This window comes from Carcharodon carcharias, chromosome 13 (assembly GCF_017639515.1).
Source record: "Carcharodon carcharias isolate sCarCar2 chromosome 13, sCarCar2.pri, whole genome shotgun sequence".
NCBI classification, from domain to species: domain Eukaryota; kingdom Metazoa; phylum Chordata; class Chondrichthyes; order Lamniformes; family Lamnidae; genus Carcharodon; species Carcharodon carcharias.
In genome coordinates, this window is record NC_054479.1 from 57,266,375 (window position 1) to 57,284,950 (window position 18,576).

At 47.2% G+C, this 18,576-nt stretch overlaps 1 long non-coding RNA gene across 2 annotated transcripts in view; it reads left to right on the forward strand.

Moving 5' to 3' along the window:
• Positions 1–10,685: 10,685 nt before the first annotated feature.
• Positions 10,686–18,576, forward strand: part of LOC121285544 — a 54,838-nt gene continuing 46,947 nt past the window's right edge. The window contains exon 1 of one of the 2 annotated variants that reach the window (XR_005944710.1): positions 10,686–10,824. This is a non-coding gene — a long non-coding RNA (uncharacterized LOC121285544). The remainder of the gene's footprint in view (positions 10,825–18,576) is intronic. The other variant, XR_005944711.1, reaches the window with a different exon arrangement.

Sequence of the window (18,576 nt, forward strand, 5' to 3'; positions counted from 1 at the left end):
TATGGAGAAACAGTATAAAATAAAGGGCACAACTCTAAAGAGGATGCAGGAGCCCAGGGAACTGGGTGTAAACGTGAATAAGTCATTGAAGATGGCAGGACAAGTTGAGGCAGTGGTTAATAAAGCATACAGTATCCTGGGCTTCATTAATAGAGGCATAGAGTACAAGAACAAGGAGGTTATATTGAAATAAAAGCAAAATACTGCAGATGCTGGAAATCCGAAACAAAAACAAAAATACCTGGAAAACTCAGCAGGTCTGACAACATCTGTGGAGAGGAATACAGTTAACAATTTGAGTCCATATGACTCTTCACCAGATCTAAGGTAAAATAGAAAAGAGGTGAAATATAAGCTGGTTTAAGGGGGGGGGGGATTGGACAGATAGAGCTGGATCGTGAGCCAGTGATAGGTGGAGATTGGCAAAAGATGTCATAGACAAAAGGACAAAGAGATGTCGACGGTGGTGATATTATCTAAGAAATGTGCTAATGGTGACATTAAGGGTAGAAAGCAGATCGAGCAAGGGACAGATAGCCCTAGTGGGGGTGGGGTGGGGGGAAGGGATCGAAATAGGCTCAAAGATGGAGATAAAACAATGGATGGAAATACATTTTAAAATAATGGAAATAGGTAGGAAAAGAAAAATATATATAAATTATTGGACAAAGGGGGTGGGGATGGAGGAGAGAGTTCATGATCTAAAGTTGTTGAACTCAATATTCAGTCCGGAAGGCTGTAAAGTACCTAGTCGGAAGATGAGGTGCTGTTCCTCCAGTTTGCGTTGAGCTTCACTGGAACATTGCAGCAGGCCAAGGACGGACATGTGGCCTTGAGAGCAGGGTGGTGTGTTGAAATGGCAAGCGACAGAGAGGCCTGGATCATGCTTGCGGACAGACCAAAGGTGTTATATATTGACCTTGTATCAGTCACTAGTTCAGCCTCAGCTAGAGTATTGCATCCAATTCTGGGAAGGATGTGAAGGCAGTAGAGAGGGTGCAGAAAAGATTCACCAGAATGGTTCCAAGTATGAAGAACTTCACTGAAGAAAATAGGTTGTAGAAGTTAAGACTGTTTTCCTTAGAGAAAAGAAGGATAGGAGGAGATTTGAGAGAGGTGTTCAAAATCATGAGGGGTCTGGATAGAGAAGGTAGGGAAGAACTGTTCCCACTCATCAAAGAATCTAGAATGAGAGTACAGAGATTTAAAGTAATTAGTAAAAGTGATAGGGGGGAAAACTTCTTCACGCAGTGAATGATTAGGGTCTGGAATGTGCTGCCTGAGTGTGTGCTGGAAGCAGGTTCAATTGAAGCCTTTGAAAAGCAATTAGACCCTTATCTGAAAAGGAAGAACATGCAAGGTTACATGGAGAAGGTGGGGTATCTGCCACAGACGCATCTATCCATAACATTATTGGTAGGAGTGACCCACCTTCACATTGAGGGTATCCTCCATCGTGTTGTGTAGCACTACCACCATGCTAAATGGGGTAGATTTTGAATAGATCTAGCAACTCCAGACTGGGCATCCATGAGACGCTGTGGGCCATCAACAGCAACAGAATTGTACTGAACCACAATTGGTAACCTTTTAACCAAGCCTATCCCCCACTCTACCATTTTCATCAAGCCAGGGGATCAACCCTGGTTCAATGAAGAGTGCAGGAGGGCATGCCAGGATCAGCACCAGATATATCTAAAAATGAGGTGTCAACCTGGTGAAGCTATAACACAGGACTACTTGTGTGCCAAATAGCATAAGCAGCAAGCAGGGCTAAACAATTCCACAACCAATGGATCAGGTCTAAGCTCCGCAGTCCTGCCACATCCAGTTGTGAATGGTGGTGGACAATTAAGCAACTCACTGGAGGAGGAAGCTTCACAAATATCCCCATCCTCAATGATGAAGGAGCCCAGCACAGTAGTGCAAAAGATAAGGCTGAAGCATTTACAACAATCTTCACCGGAAGTGCCGTGTCAATAATTAATCTCAGCCTCCTCTGGAGGTCCCCAGCATTACAGATGCCAGTCTTCAGCCAATTCGATTCACTCCACGTGATATCAAGAAAAGGTTGAAGGCACTGGATGCTGCAAAGGCTATGGGCCCTGACAATATTCCAGCAATAGTACTGAAGACTTATACTTCATAACCTGCTGCACCCCTAGCCAAGCTGTTCCAGTTCAGCTACAACACAGGCATCTACCCAGCTGTGTGGAAAATTGCCCAGGTCGGTCATGCACACAAAAGGTAGGACAAATCCAGCCTGGCCAATTACCGCCCTATCATCAGTAAAGTTATGGAAGGGATCATCAACAACGGCATTTGCTTAGCAATAACCTGCTTACTGATGCTCAGTTTGGGTTCCACCAGGGCCACTCAGCTCCTGGCCTCATTACTACTGCATTGGTTCAAACCATGGACAAAAGAGCTGAACTCCAGAGGTGAGGTGAGGTGAGAATGATTGCCCTTGGCATCAAGGCAACACTTGACCGAGACAAGGAGCCCGAGCAAAACTGGTCTCAGTGGGAATCAGGGGGAAAACTCTCCACTGGTTGGAGTCATACCTAGCACAAAGGAAGATGGCTGTGGTTGTTGGAGGTCAGTCATCTAAGTTGAAATGGCCTAGTGAGCCACTCAATTGTAATAAACTGCGACAAAGACACAAAAAAGGAATAAAACCGACAGATCACCCGACATTGACCTAGGCACCGGAAATGACAACCCTGGCAATCGCAGCCCTAGCGACTCTTCATAGTCCTCCTTATTAACATCTGGGGGCTAGTGCCAAAATTGGGAGAGCTATCTCAGAGACTAGTCAAGCAACAGCCTGACATAGTCATCCTCACGGAATCATTCCTTACAGATAATGTCCCAGACTCCACCATCACCATCCCTGTGTATGTCCTGTCCCACCAGCAGGACAGATCCAACAGAGGTGGCGGCACAGTGGCATCCAGTCAGGAGGGAGTTTCCCTGGGAGTCCTCCACATCTACTCTGGACCCCATGAAGTCTCATGGAATCAGGTCAAACATGGGCAAGGAAACCTCTTGCTGACTACCGCATACTGCCCTCCCTCAGCTGATGAATCAGTGCTCCTCCGTGTTGAACATCACTTGGAGGAAGCACTGAGGGTGGCAAGGGTGCAGAATGTTCTCTGGGTGGGGGACTTCAATTTCCATCAGCAAGAGTGGATCGGTAGCACTAGTACTGACTGAGTTGGCCAAGTCCTAAATGACATAGCTGCTAGACTGGGTCTGTGGCAGGTGGTGAGGGAACAAACAAGAGGGAAAAACATACTTGACCTCACCCTCAACAACCTGCCTGCTTCAGGTGCATCTGTCCATGACAGTATCGATAGGAGTGACGACTGCACAGTTGTTGTGGAGACAAAGTCCCTGCTTCACATTGAGCCTACCCTCCATCATGTTGCATGACACTACCGCTGTGCTAAATGGGATAGATTTTGCTAGCAACTCCAGACTGGGTATCCATGAGGCGCTGTGGGCCATCAGCAGCAGCAGAATTGTACTCATGACCCAGCATATCCCCCAGTCTACCATTTTCATCAAACCAGGGGATCAACGCTGGTTCAATGAAGAGTGCAGGAGAGCATGTCAGCAGCAGCACCAGACATACATAAAGATGAGGCTGTCAACCTTGTGAAGCTACAATACAGGACTACTTGCATGCAAACAGCATAAGCAGCAAATGATAGACAGAGCTAAGCAATTCCACAACCAACAGATCAGATCTAAGCTCTGCAGTCCTGCCACATCCATCCGTGGTGGACAATTAAGCAACTCACTGGAGGAGGAAGGGCCACAAATATCCCCATCCTCAATGATGGAGCAGCCCAGCACATTAGTGCAAAAGATAAGGCTGAAGCATTTGCAACAATCTTCAGCCAGAAGTGCCAAGTCAATGATCCATCTCAGCCTCCTCCGGAGGTCCCCAGCATCACAGATACCAGTCTTCAGCCAATTCAATTCACTTCATGTATTATCAAGAAACAGTTGAAGGCAATGGATACTGCAAAGGCTGTGGGCCCTGACAATATTCCAGCAATAGTACTGAAGACTTGTGCTCCAGAACTTGCTGCGCCCCTCGCCAAGCTGTTCCAGTACAGCTACAATGCTGTCATCTACCTGGCTATGTGGAAAATTGCCCAGGTATGTTCTGTACACAAAAGCAGGACAAATCCAACCCAGCCAATTACCGCCCCATCAGTCTACTCTCGATCATCAGTAAAGTGATGGAAGGGATCATCAACAATAGCACTTGCTTAGCAATAACCTGCCCACTGACGGTCACTTTGGTTTCTGCCAGGGCCACTCAGCTCCTGACCTCATTACAGCCTTGGTTCAAACATGGACAAAAGAGCTGAACTCCCGAGGTGAGGTGAGAGTAACTGCCCTTGACATCAAGGCAGCATTTGACTGAGTGTGCCATCAAGGAGCCCTAGCAAAACTGGAGTCAATGAGAATCAGGGGGAAAACTCTCCAGTGGTTGGAGTCATACCTAGCACAAAATAAGATGGTTGTGGTTGTTGGATGTCAGTCATCTCAGCTGCAAGACATCACTGCAGGAGTTCTTCAGAGTAGTGTCTTTGGCCTGACCATCTTTAGCTGCTTCATCAATGACCTTCCTTCCATCATAAGGTCATGAGTAGGGATGTTCGCTGATGATTGCACAATGTTCAGCACCATTCGTGATTCCTCAGATACTGAAGCAGTCCATGTCCAAATGCAGCAAGACCTGGACAATATCTAGGCTTGGGCTAACTCTTGGGAAGTAATATTGACACCACACAAGTGCCAGGCAATGATCATCTTCAGCAAGAGAAAATTCAACCATCACCCCTTAACATTCAATGGCATTATCATCACTGAATTCCCCACTATCAGCATCCTGGGGTTTATCATTGACCAGAAACTGAACTGGACTAGCCATATAAATACTGTGGCTACAAGAGCAGGTCAGAGACTAGGAATAGTGTGATGAGTAACCCACCTCCTGACTCCCCAAAGCCTCTCCACCATCTACAAGTCACATGTCAGGAGTGTGATAGAATAATCCCCACTTGCCTGGATGAGTGCAGCTCCCACAACACTCAGTAAGCTTGACACCATCCAGGACAAAGCTTGCTTGATTGGCACCACATCCACAAACTCCACCACTGACACACAGTAGCAGCTGTGTGTATCATCTACAAGGTGCACTGCAAGAATTCACCAAGGCTCCTTGGACAGCACCTTCGAAACCCGCAACCACCATCATCTAGAAAGACCAGGGCAGCAGATAGATGGGAAAACCACCACCTATATGTTCCCCTCCAAGTCACTCACAGCTCTGACTTGGAAATATATTGCTGTTCTTTCACTGTCGCTGGGTCAAAATCCAGGAACTCCCTTCCTAACAGCACTGTGGATGTACCCGCACCACATGGGCTGCAGTAGTTCAAGGTGGCAGCTCACCGCCACCTTTTCAAGAGCAACTAGGGATGGGCAATAAATGCTGGCCCAGCCAGCGAAGCCCACATCCCATGAATGAATTTTTTTAAAAGTTCCAGGACATCACTGCAGGAGTTCCTCAGGGTAGTGTCCTAGGCCCAACCATCTTCAGCTGCTTCGTCAATGACCTCCCTTCCATCATAAGGTCAGAAGTGGGGAAGTTCACTGATGATTGCACAATGTTCAGTACCATTCGTGACTCCTCAGATACTGAAACAGTCCATGTCCAAAGGCAGCAAGACCCAGACAATATCCAGGCTTGGGTTGACAAGTGGCAAGTAACATTTGCGCCACTTAAGTGTCAAGCCATGCCCAACAAGAGAGAATCTAACCATCACCCTTGACATTACCATCACTGAATACCCCACTATCAACATCCTGGGGGTTACCATTGACCAGAACCTGAACTGGACTGGCCATATAAATACTGTGGCTACAAGAGCAGGTCAAAGGCTTGGAATTATGCGGTGAGCAACTCACCTCCTGACTCCCCAAAGCCTGTCCACCATCTACAAGGCACATGTCAGGAATGTAATGGAATACTCTCCCCTTGCCTGGATGAGCACAGCCCTTACAACACCGAAGAAGCTTGACACCAGGACAAAGCAGCCCGCTTGATTGGTACCACATCCACAAACATTCACTCCCTCTACCACCGACACACAGTGGCAGCAGTGTATACCATATACAAGGTGCACTGCAGAAACACATCGAGTCTCCTTAGATAGCATCTTCCAAACCCACAACTGCTGCCAACCGCTACCATTTGGAAGGAAAGGGCAGCAGACACACCACCACCTGCAATTCCCCTCTAAGCCACTCACCATCCTAACTTGGAAATATCTCACTATTCCTTCACTGTCGCTGGATTAAAATCCTGAAACTCCCTCCCTAACAGCACTGTGGGTGTACCTACACCACAGGGACTGCAATGGTTCAATAAGTTAGCTCACCACCACCTTCTCGAGGTCAATTAGGGTTGGGCAATAAATGCTTGTCTAACCAGCAACACCTACATCCCATAAATTAATTTTTTTAAAAAGAGTAGCTCATTTGGAGAGCCAGTACAGACATGATGTGCCAAATGGCTACCTTCTATGTTGAAACAATTTTGTGTTTCATTGCATAGAATGTGGGTGGGGCTCAAGCTCAGTTTGGATTTCTGATGGGGTAAAAGCAGTTGGAAGAATTGCCTAGTTTGTAACAAGAGGGAGAAATCCACAGTGATCCTCAGAGATTTGTGGCAGAAAGCAGTCAGCAGAGTTAGCTTGGGAGCTGTGAAAAGGTATTTTGGTATCTGCTGGTAACCAGAACAAGGAACTGAGCATCGTGACATATTAAATAAAAGCTGGAGGGTTGCTTAGCCAAAAAGCTAATGGAAGGGTCCCCATAAAATCTCACCGCAGAGAATAGCTGGAACACTAAAGAGTAAAGTCAATTCCAGAGGGATGTGGCATACCTTGTGGGTTGGCCCCTTCAGAAGTGAATGAACATTCAAGATTGTTGTAACATATATGGGAATTCTATGGAGGGTGGGGAACGTAAAAATTAGAACTGAATTCATAGCAGAGTTAATTAGAAACTGTAGTGCTAAGTTAATAGTGCTTGCTTTGTTTAATTCTTCTTATGTAATAAGTACATTTTGTTGCTGCTTAAAAATATGAAATCTTGAGGCATAGTTCTATTGGTTGATTGCTGAGTGTTTGGATTAAAAGTTAAAGCAACTAAGTCCAGATCTTGGACTGGGAGGGTTTGTGTCGGTTAAGAAGAGGCAGTTGGGGGCAGAGGAGGAGGGGGTGGGTTTAAGACAGTGTGTGGGTAGGAAGAAAGCGGGGGGTGGGGTGGGGAGTGGGGGGTGGGGGGGGTGTTCAACCTAATGGGGGGTTCATTCTTTGGGGACATTCTTAGCCGATCGTGCCGATCCCTATCAGAATTATAACAATAGTAAGAGGTGGAATGGGTCATATCAGAGACAAAGAGGGTGATATATGCTTGGAGGTGCAGGGCAAGGCTAGAATAATGAATGAATAATTTGTATTGGTGTTTACTAAGGAAGAGGAATCTAACAAAATATCAGTAGAAGTGGAGGTTGTAGAAGTGGGTGGGGTGAAAATTGAGAGGGTGGAGGTACTGGAAAGGCAGGCTATGCTGAGAGTGTTTAAACTCCCTGGTCCGGTTGCTGAAGGACGTGGGGTTGGAGATAGTGGAGAGCTTGCTTTAACCTTCCATAGATATGGTAGAGGTATCAGAGGATTGGAGAGTGGCAAATGTGAATCCTTATTCAAGAAAGCACCTAAGGACAGGCTTAGAAACTACAGGCCAGTTAGTTTAACATCAGTGGTGCGTAAGGTTGTAGAAACAATAATGAGAGGAAAAGAAATCAACAAACATTTCGAGAAGTTTGAGTTTATTAAGGATGAAGAACACGGATTTCTAAAAGGCAGATCGTTCTTGACTGAATATATTGATGAAGTAACAAAAAAGGTTGATGAATAGAATGCAGTGGATTTTAAGAAAGCATTTGACAAAGTACCACATAAAAGGCTGGTTAACAAAATTGAGGCTCATGAAAAAGGAAGTTTATTGTCCAATTGGATAAAAAAAATTGGCTTAAAGACACAAAACAGCAGGCTGAATTTTATGTGCCCCCCCGTGGGCATTTAAAATGGGATGGTCACCCATCCCACCACCTTCCTGCCCACCCCGAGCTCACCCCCATAATATGGGGGATGGGTGGCGGGCGCCAAAATTGGCAGCTCGCCAGCCATCTTTAAATGAACAATTGATAGTCAGTTAGGCTTATTATCAAGACAATTGACCCTGATAATAAACTGTCCATGCCGTAAAACGTTTGGCGTGGGCAGCCAGGCAGGAGTGGGAAGCCTGATTTTTGAACTTAAATATTTAAAGAGCAGGAAGGAAGGTTGCTGTGGTCGCTCTTCAGGGGCTTCCCTTTGCCAATCATGGGCAGCCCCATCCTTAGGCTAAATCCCCCCTTCCTTCCTACCCACTCCCTCCCTTAAAACCACACCTTCCCACCCCACTGCCCCTCTCCCTAACCTACCCAAACCCTCCTGGCTGAAGGCCCCAGACTCAGCTGCTCTGGGGATCCAAGGCCTTGGGGTCCTCTCTTTACCAGCAGCCCTTGCAGTGGCCATGGACAACTTCCTGGCACTGCTGGGATTGATGGAGCTGCCAGCCAATCAGATTGACCAGCAGCTCCAGTAGGTGGGACTTCCGCCTCAATAAGGGGGCGTAAGCTGCCACTTGTTAATTAGCCTCGCAGTGCTTTATGTCTACGGGGCAGATCAATGTGGAGCATGTTAGCTTCACACCCATGTGCTTCCCTGGGGAGGGGGGTGGAGGGGGTGCGTCCCCACCCACCCCTCTCCACCTCCACATTATTCAGCCCAGCGAGTTACGATAAATGATTATTTTTCAGACTGGAGGATGGTAGACAGTAGTGTTCCCCAAGGGTCAGTGCTAGGAACACTGATTTTTTTTGCTATATATGAATGACTTGGATGTTGAAAGAGTAAAATTTCAAAATTTGCCAATGATCCCAAACTTGGAGGGGTGGCAAACAGTGAGGACAATAGGTTGGAGAAGCTGGGGTTGTTCTCCTTGGAGCAAAGGAGATTGAACGGAGATTTAGTAGATGTGTACAATATTATGACAGGATTGGATAAGGTAGACCAGGAAAACTCATCACATTAGCTGATGGTATAACGGGACACAGACTTAAGGTTTTGGGCAAGAGATGTAGTGAGGGAGGTGAGGAAGAACTTTTTAATGCAGCGAGTGGTAATGACCTGGGACTCACTACCCACGAGGGTGGTGGAAGCAGAGATGATCAGTGATTTCAAAAGACATTGGATTGGTCCTTGAAGGAAATAAATTTAAGGGGTTGTGGGGATAGAATTGGAGAATGGGATTGTTCCACAGAGAGCTGGCATAGACTTGATGGACTGAATGAACTCCTCCTATGTGACTTTATGATCTAAAAAGAATAAATATATTCTCACAAATAGATGTTTCTGAATGTCCCAATGCTCCATGGGTCAAGACACTGCCTACACTGTGCTCAGCTGGCAGTCTATGGTCATTAGCTGATCCCAGTTACTGTCACAGCAGGAGCAGCTACACGTTGTCTCCATGTCCTCAGGCTGGATAAAGAATCAGCCAAGGCTCCTTCTGTTGACACAACTCTGGAAAGTCCACGTGTGCGAATGTCAGTGTAGACACCATTGGCAATTCCTTCAAAAGCCGAGGGCTAAGGATTCAGATCCAGCTTTGTGGAAATTGGGGTCTCCTCTGTCTGATGAGAAATGTGCCCTACCCCAGAGGATTGTCAACTTTGTCTTTGTGAGCTGCAAACATAAAGCCTTGTGTGTCACATTTGCAGGTTCAGCCTCTATTTCTGTCAATTTGTATAGCAGTTTTTATTTGTTCCTGGGATGTGGGCTTCGCTGGTTGGGCCAGCATTTATTGCCCATTTCCAATTGCCCTTGAGAAGGTGTAGTGAGCTGCCTTCTTGAACCGCTGCAGTCCATCTGGTGTAGGTACACCCACTGTACTGTTAGGGAGGGAGTGCCAGGATTTTGACCCAGTGACAGTGAAGGGATGAAGATATATTTCCAAGTCAGGATGGTGAGTGACTTGGAGGGGGAATTGTAGGTGCTGGTGTTCCCATACATCTGCTGCCCTTCTTGATGGTAGAGGTCGTGGGTTTGGAAGGTGCCGAAGGAGCCTTGGTGAGTTGCTCCAGTGCACGTTGTAGATGGTACACACTTCTGCCACTGTGTGTCAGTGGTGGAGGGAGCGAAGGTGGTGGATGGGATTACTAATACTGACAGACTGTGGTGTTTTGATTTCAGATTTAACCACCAAAAAGGGGATGGTGCTAGAAATAGCCCCTAGACTACAAAACATTCAAACAAGATAGAAAACTATTATTTGAAAATCACAAACAGGCCTGAATTTTGGCTTCATGGCCTGAACTTTTAGCCGACAGGCAGGTGCGATCAGCGGGCCTGGGATCGGCCGGGAAACGGGCCACCAATCGCGATCAGCCTCCGAATGGGATTTCACGCTGGCTGGCCAATTAACAGCCAGCTAGTGTGAAACGCAGGCTGAAAAGTTCAGCACTGCCGGAGTGGGGGTGGGAACAGGGTGGGTGATGACGTCACCGTGGGCGAGTGCTGAGAGAAAGCTCCCTAATGGCAGAGAGCAGCCTCAGGGAGCTGCAGACCTGAAAATCATCAGATAAAGTTTCAAAGAGCCGGGAAAAAAACGTCCAAGCATCAGAATCAGGTATCTGAAAAATATAGATGATAAAAATGCTGCCAACAGGTTTTTATTTTATTTCATAACAGAAACCTCCCTTGGATGATCTTTCATGAAAAATGTAAAGGCCGCCTGGCCGATTCACCCATCCGCCAACCTTAAGGTTGGATGGACCATGAAAAATCGGTGTCAGTTGCTCGATTATTGGTCTTAATTGCCCTCTTGTCTGTGGGCCACTTCCAATTTTTGCGCATGCGCGCTGACCAAAATTTGGCATGAGCGATTTCACATCCGATCAGGTTGGGCGCATACCTGCCCAATTAGCGTAAAATTCTGCCCCATATATGTTTAAGGCTGTGGCATGTCTTTAAGATTATGAAAGAACATAAAAACAAAAATTTGTATTTATATGGTGCTTTCAACATAATAAAAAGTCCCAAGGAGCTTCACGGGAATGATTTGATAGATTAGATCTTTTCACTTGGTGGGACAGACTAAAACTGGGGACAATAAATATAAGATCATTACTAATTAATTCAACAGGAAATTAACAGGGATCTTCTTTACCCAGAGAGTGGTTAGAAGTTGGAACTCGCTACCACAGCGTGTGTTTGAGGTGAATGGTATAGATGCATTTACAGAAAAGGCATTGATAGGTGAGAGGAGGCTCATTTGGAGCATAAACACTGGTGAATAATTTGTTAGTGTACTGTGATCAGAGCCTTGTCTAATGTTTTCATCAGTGAAGGAGTGCTGCATTGTCAGAACTGTCTTTTGGATGAGATGAATGTAAAAGACTCCGTGACACTATTTCAGAGAATTGCAGGGGGGGGGGGTATCCCTGGTGTCCTGGTCAATAATTTTCCCTCAACCAAAACCACAAACAATATCACAAACATTGGTCATGGGAGCTTGCTGTGCATAGATTAACAACATTTCAAAAGTACTTCATTGGAGCGCTTTGGGTTGCTCTGAAGTTGTGAATGGTGCTATACAAATGCATTTTTAACCTCTCTCTTTCAATACACACACTAACTTTACAGCAGCAATTGCATTTTCCCAACTGCTACTCCAGCTGAGATCAAATCAGCACAGTCCTGGAACATCAGCCGTCTGAATAGGTTTAATAATAAAAACAAAAAACTGCAGATGCTGGAAATCCAAAACAAAAACAGAATTACCTGGAAAAACTCAGCAGGTCTGGCAGCATTGGCGGAGAAAAAAAGAGTTGATGTTTCGAGTCCTCATGACCCTTCAACAGGACTAGGTGAATCCAAGGAAGGGGTAAAATATAAGCTGGTTTAAGGTGTGTGTGTGTGTGTGTGTGTGTGTGTGTGTGTGTGTGTGGGGGGGGGTGGGGGGGGTGTTTGGGTGGTGGGAGAGAAGTGGAGGGGGGTGGTGTGGTTGTAGGGACAAGCAAGCAGTGATAGAAGCAGATCATCAAAAGATGTCACAGACAAAAGAACAAAAGAACACATAGGTGTTGAAGTTAGTGATATTATCTAAACGAATGTGCTAATTAAGAATGGATGGTAGGGCACTCAAGGTATGGCTCTAGTGGGGGTGGGGGGGAGCATAAAAGATTTAAAAATATTTAAAAATAATGGAAATAGGTGGGAAAAGAAAAATCTATATAATTTATTGCAAAAAACAAAAGGAAGGGGGAAGAAACAGAAAGTGGGTGGGGATGGAGGAGGGAGTTCAAGACCTAAAGTTGTTGAATTCAATATTCAGTCCGGAAGGCTGTGAAGTGCCTAGTCGGAAGATGAGGTTCTGTTCCTCCAGTTTGCGTTGGGCTTCACTGGAACAATGCAGCAAGCCAAGGACAGACATGTGGGCAAGAGAGCACGGTGGAGTGTTAAAATGGCAAGTGACAGGGAGGTTTGGGTTATTCTTGCGGTCTCCCAGTTTACGTTTGGTCTCTCCAATCTCCCCCCCACCCCCACTAGAGCTATACCTTGAGTGCCCTATCATCCATTCTTAATTAGCACATTCATTTAGATAATATCACCAACTTCAACACCTATGTGTTCTTTTGTTCTTTTGTCTGTGACATCTTTTGACGATCTGCTTCTATCACTGCTTGCTTGTCCCTACAACCACACCACCCCCTCCACTTCTCTCCCCCCACCCAACACCCCCCCCCCCCCCCCCCCCCACACACACACACACACACACACACACACACACACACGCCTTAAACCAGCTTATATTTCATCCCTTCCTCGAATTCGCCTAGTTCTGTTGAAGGGTCATGAGGACTCGAAACGTCAACTCTTGTCTGAATAGGTTGATCTGCTGTAAATAAATAGATTGAGCAGTGTGAGGGGACAGGATTGCTCTACACTGCCTTTTACCAGTAAGAATACTGCTATGTGAAGTATATGAAAGCAGAGAAGAAAGAATGTGGCCCCAACACAGATCCTATTGGGACACCATCTATACTGTGCAATCTGCACAGAGGCAATGGTGGGTGTTTAAAAGCTTTCAGCCACTTGAGGGCAGTCTTTGACATTGTTTAAAGCATTGGCCCTAAAAACAGGGAAAATATCAGAATATCAGGACAAGCAGTTTGGGTTTGTTTCATTGTTTTTAAATTGCTGCTTGATAAATTGATGATTTGCTCTCTTTCATTAAAACCCTGTATGAAACGGTGGTTTGGCTTCAACTGGACTATTGTGCCCAATTCTGTACACCACACTTTAGGAAAAATGTAAAGACTTTAGAAAGGGTGCAGAAATGATTTATGAGGATGGTTCCAGGAATGAGGAACTTCAATTACATGGATAGATTGGAGAAGCTGCGGCTGTTCTCCTTAGAGAGGAGATTTGATAGAGGTGCTCAAAATCATGAAGGGTCTGGAAAGAGTAGATAAGGAGAAACTATTTCCACTGGCAGAAGGGTCAAGTATCAGAGGGCACTGATTTAAGGTGATTGACTAAAGAACCAAAGGTGATATGAGGAAAAACTCTTTTAAGCACCGAGCAGTTAGGAGCTGTAATACACTGTCTGAGGGTGTGGTGGAGGCAGGTTCAATCATGGCTTTCAAAAGGTAATTGGGCAATTATCTGAAGGGAAAATGTTTACAGGACTAAGGGGAAAGGGCTGGCAATGGAGACTTCATAGGCAGAATTAGAAAACTCTAATATCTAAGACTGTATGGGAGTTATGTGTAGGCTCCTGTTTCAGTAGTGATGTAAAGGAAAGTGCACATGCAGAGATTAGACAAACATTTAGCAAAGACAGGGTGATTTTAATGGGGGAATCTTAACTTTCATATGTAATGGGATAAGCAGAACAGCACATTCCAGAGCTGTGATGAATTTCATGACTGTGTCCGGGATAGTTTCTGCAACAATATGTCCCAGAACCAACAAGGGAGCGGGCCAAATTAGACATGTAAAATGAGCCAGATTTAGTTAACAGTCTAATGGTAAACAGACCTTTATCTAATAGTGGCCATGTTACAATTAAATTCAATGTAATATTTGAAAGGGGAAAAATGCAAAACATTTACAAAGATTCTAGATTTAAGTAAGGCTGACTTCAATGGGTTGAGACAAAGACTGCTCACACAGGGAAAACCTGTTAATGGCTAAAAAGACAGAAGATCAGTAAGAGGTGTTGAAAAAAAATAACTGAGTGTGATACTTACCTGGCAGGGGAGAGACCTTTATCGCGTTTCTGCCAGGGAAAGAGCAATGGCTATAACCAGTCAAACCCCTTACCATGGGGTACCTAACACCATCCGAGTCATGGTGAAGGGCAGCGAGCAAGGAACAGGAATGGATAGGACCTTCTTCACCAAGAGGATCCTATTCAAGCTGTGTGGTTTCGAGGCTGCGGAGATCTACTGCCTATAGGATTTCCCCAGCGCTGGTTTCTTTGATGTGACCTTCAAGCACGTGGCAGCTTGTGTCAAACTCCTGAAGGTGTTTGAGGAAAAGAAAGACCTGCCAGAAATGAAGATCCTGACGGTGGAGCCGCTCTTTGTTCTACTGTTGCATCGTGAACGGGTTGCGACGGTACATCTGTACAACCCCTACGTCCCTGTCGCTGACGTGCTCACCTTCCTTACCAGGTACTTCGATAAGGTTGGGAGCTGCACTGAAATTAAAGATAATTTGGGGATCTGGACATGTAAACGCCAGGTTAAGGTAACGCTCAAGACCGACGGTAAGGGAGCCGTTTTCCACCCCCCTTCCAGATTCGCTATCGGGGGAAGCCGTGGGTACCTTGTCTACGCTGGGCAACCCAAACTTTGTCGCTCATGCGGCAAGACTGGTCATATGGCAGCCAACTGCAGTGCTGTCCTCTGCAAGAACTGCAAAAAGGAAGGGCACCAGACAAAAGATTGTAAACAGGCTAAGTGCTGCAACCTGTGTGGTGAGGCAAGTCACCTCTACAAGACCTGCCCTAAACGTTGCCGTACTTATGCACAGGCAGCTAAAACCAACGAGGGGGAAGCAGAAGAAATGCCTCGTGTCACTCCAACCACCAAGACCCCCAGGGAGAACAACGGGACAAAGGAGGACACAGAGAGAGTCAAGGTGGAGGAAAAGATTGGGGCAACAGACAGCCAATCAACAGCACTGCCCCCTGAACCTCCCATTCCTCAGGAGAGCAAATCAACGGAGGAGGAGGAGGCAGCAGTGGGAATGCAGCAGGGGGAGTGGCAGCTGGTGAAGAGAGCAAAAAGGAAGAAGGGGCAAAAAAGAAACCAAGCCTCGTCCCAGGCAAGAGTCAAGAGGCGTCTCCTATCCGACACAGATAACAAGAGCAGCTGCTCTTCGGACGAAGAAGTGCCAGGGCGGCGCCAACAGAAGAAGCGGCAAAACGCTAGGGAGTTGGAGGACGAGACACCCAAGCTCCAGAACATTGGAGAAAATGAGGAGACCAGCGCACCCCAACTTTGCCCACAACCTGAAGAGGCCAGTGCACCACAACCCCAGGAATCTGGGAACAGTGAGGCGCTCAGCGCACCCCAGCTCTGGGAAGCCGGGAGCAGCAATGCCCCAGAGGGGGAGAGGATTGGAGAAGCTTCTCCAACAGAGGACATTTCAAACCCCGCTCTCTGCACAGACCCCCAGATGCCACCCAAGCAGAACATCTCCAATGGGGAGGTTCAGGACGCTTTCCTCAGCCCATCCCAAGAGAAGCAATTGGAGCACACCACGGGCATGAAGGAACTCTCAGAGACAACAGGGTTGGTAAGCGACTAACTGCTTTAAAATGGGTGTAAAGATTGTATCCATAAATGTGCATAGCATTGAATCTACTATGCGATGTGTTGCGACCTTGGACTACCTTGCCAAGGTCAAAGCTGACCTGTTGTTTCTGCAGGAGTGTGCGATACCGCACCTCAGCTCCTACAGGCAATGGTCACGATGGTGGTCCCATGGGCCATCGATCTGGTCGGGAAGAAACGACTCTCGTTCCTCCGGCCTGGGTATTCTGCTGCGGGGAGGCAGCTTCACCGTCTCCCAGGTTAAGGAGGTGGTGGGCGGGCGCCTCCTCATAGCAGACGTAATGTACAAGAATGCTCCAGTCCGTTTAATTAACGTCTATGCCCCGTCACAAGGGGCTGAGCGGCTGGAGGTTTTTCAGCAGCTCCCACTGCTGCTGGCGACCTCCAGACCGGTCATTCTGGGCAGTGACTTCAACTGCATCATCGATGCGGCTGGACGATCTGGCAGTGCCGACAGCAGATTGGACGCTATGTCCAGATCCCTGATGGAAACAGTAAAGGATGCCAAGCTGCATGACGTCTTCAGCAACCCTGCAGATGGAGCACAGCGTAGATACACCTGGTCGCGGCCAGACGGGTCCGTCTGTTCCAGGATAGACTTCCTGTTTGTGTCCCATGCATTCACAGTCAGATCCACCGACGTCAAGCCGGTGTTCTTCTCTGACCACTGCCTCCTACTGGCTGACTGTCACTTAGAGAAGGACCAGAGGGTTGGCAGGGGGGCATGGAAGCTAAACGTGCAACTGCTGACCCCAGAGAACATTGAGGAGCTCAAGAGGGATTACAAAGGTTGGAGAACCATGAAACCCCTCTTTGAGTCACTGACACACTGGTGGGAAACGATCAAGGGAAACATCAAGAGGTTTTTCATCCTCAAAGGCACCAGAAAGCTAGAAAGGAACAGAGGGAAATGTCCCGACTCCAGGAAAACATGCAGAACCTGCTCTGGCTGCAGTCGATGGGGGTCGATATCAAGGAGGAACTCCAAGAGGTGAAGAGCCAGCAAGCCTCGCTCTTTGCCTCGGAGGCCTCCAAGATCATCTTCCGTTCCAGAGTCCGCTCCGTGGAGCAGGATGAGACGTGCTCACGTTTCTTCTTCCAAAAGGTACACAGAGAGAGCTCTGTGATCAGCAGCCTGAAGGAAGAAGACGGCTCAGTAAAGTCATCGCAGTCTGACATTTTGAGGATTAGCAAATCCTTCTATGCTGGATTATATGACGTGAAGCCCACAGACAGCACGGCCTCCCAGTCCTTCCTGTCCTCTATCACGGAGGTCTTAGATGACAGTACACGGGAGAGTCTGGACAAAGCGCTAACTTCTGACGAACTGACTGAGGCCCTTGAGTCCTTCGAGAAGAGTAAAACTCCCGGAAGCGACGGCTTGCCGGCGGAGTTGTATTTGGCTCTGTGGGACTGGATCGGCCCAGACCTGCTAGAAGTGTACGAGAGTATGCTCCTGGCCGGCAGTATGTCAGAATCCATGAGGAAAGGCATTATCACCCTCATCTACAAGCACAAGGGGGAAAGGGAGGAAATTAGAAATTGGCGACCCATTTCACTGTTGAATGTGGACTATAAAATTCTGTCCAAGGTCATCGCCGATCGGCTCAAATCCGCTCTGGAATTGGTGATCCACCCTGACCAGACCTGCACTGTGCCGGGCAGGAAGATCTCTGACAGCCTCTTGCTGCTCAGGGATACGATTGCCTATGTGCAGGACAGGGGTGTGGATACATGCCTCATCAGCCTGGATCAGGAGAAGGCCTTTGACAGAATATCGCACACCTATATGGTGGATGTGCTCTCCAAAATGGGGTTTGGGGAGGGAATTCGCAATTGGATCCAACTGCTCTACACTAACATCAGTAGTGCAGTCTCAATCAATGGGTGGGAATCAGATAGCTTTCCTATTAAATCTGGAGTCAGGCAGGGCTGCCCTCTCTCGCCTGTTCTTTTCGTGTGTTGCATAGAACCCTTTGCTGAGTCCATCAGGAAGGATCCAGGCATAAGAGGAGTGATGATCCCAGGTAGTGGAGGCACTCAGATCAAAGTCTCCCTGTACATGGACGATGTCGCCGTCTTCTGCTCGGATCCACTGTCAGTGCACAGATTTATCCACATCTGCGACCGTTTCGAACTGGCCTCGGGAGCCAAGGTAAATCGTGGGAAGAGCGAGGCCATGTTCTTTGGGAAATGGGCTGACCGATCCTTTATCCCCTTCACTGTCAGGGCTGATGGCCTGAAGGTGCTGGGGATATGGTTCGGAGGGACCAGGGCACACGTTAGAAACTGGAAGGAGCAAGTGTCTATGGTGAAAAGGAAACTGGGCTTGTGGGAGCAACGCTCCCTCTCCATTGCGGGTAAGAACCTGGTCATCAGGTGTGAGGCACTCTCACTGTTGCTGTACGTGGCGCAGGTCTGGCCCATTCCACACTCCTGTGTGGTGGCGATCACCCGTGCCATCTTCCGCTTTATCTGGAGGTCGAAAATGGATCGTGTCCGCAGGGACACATGTACAAGCCTCTAGATAA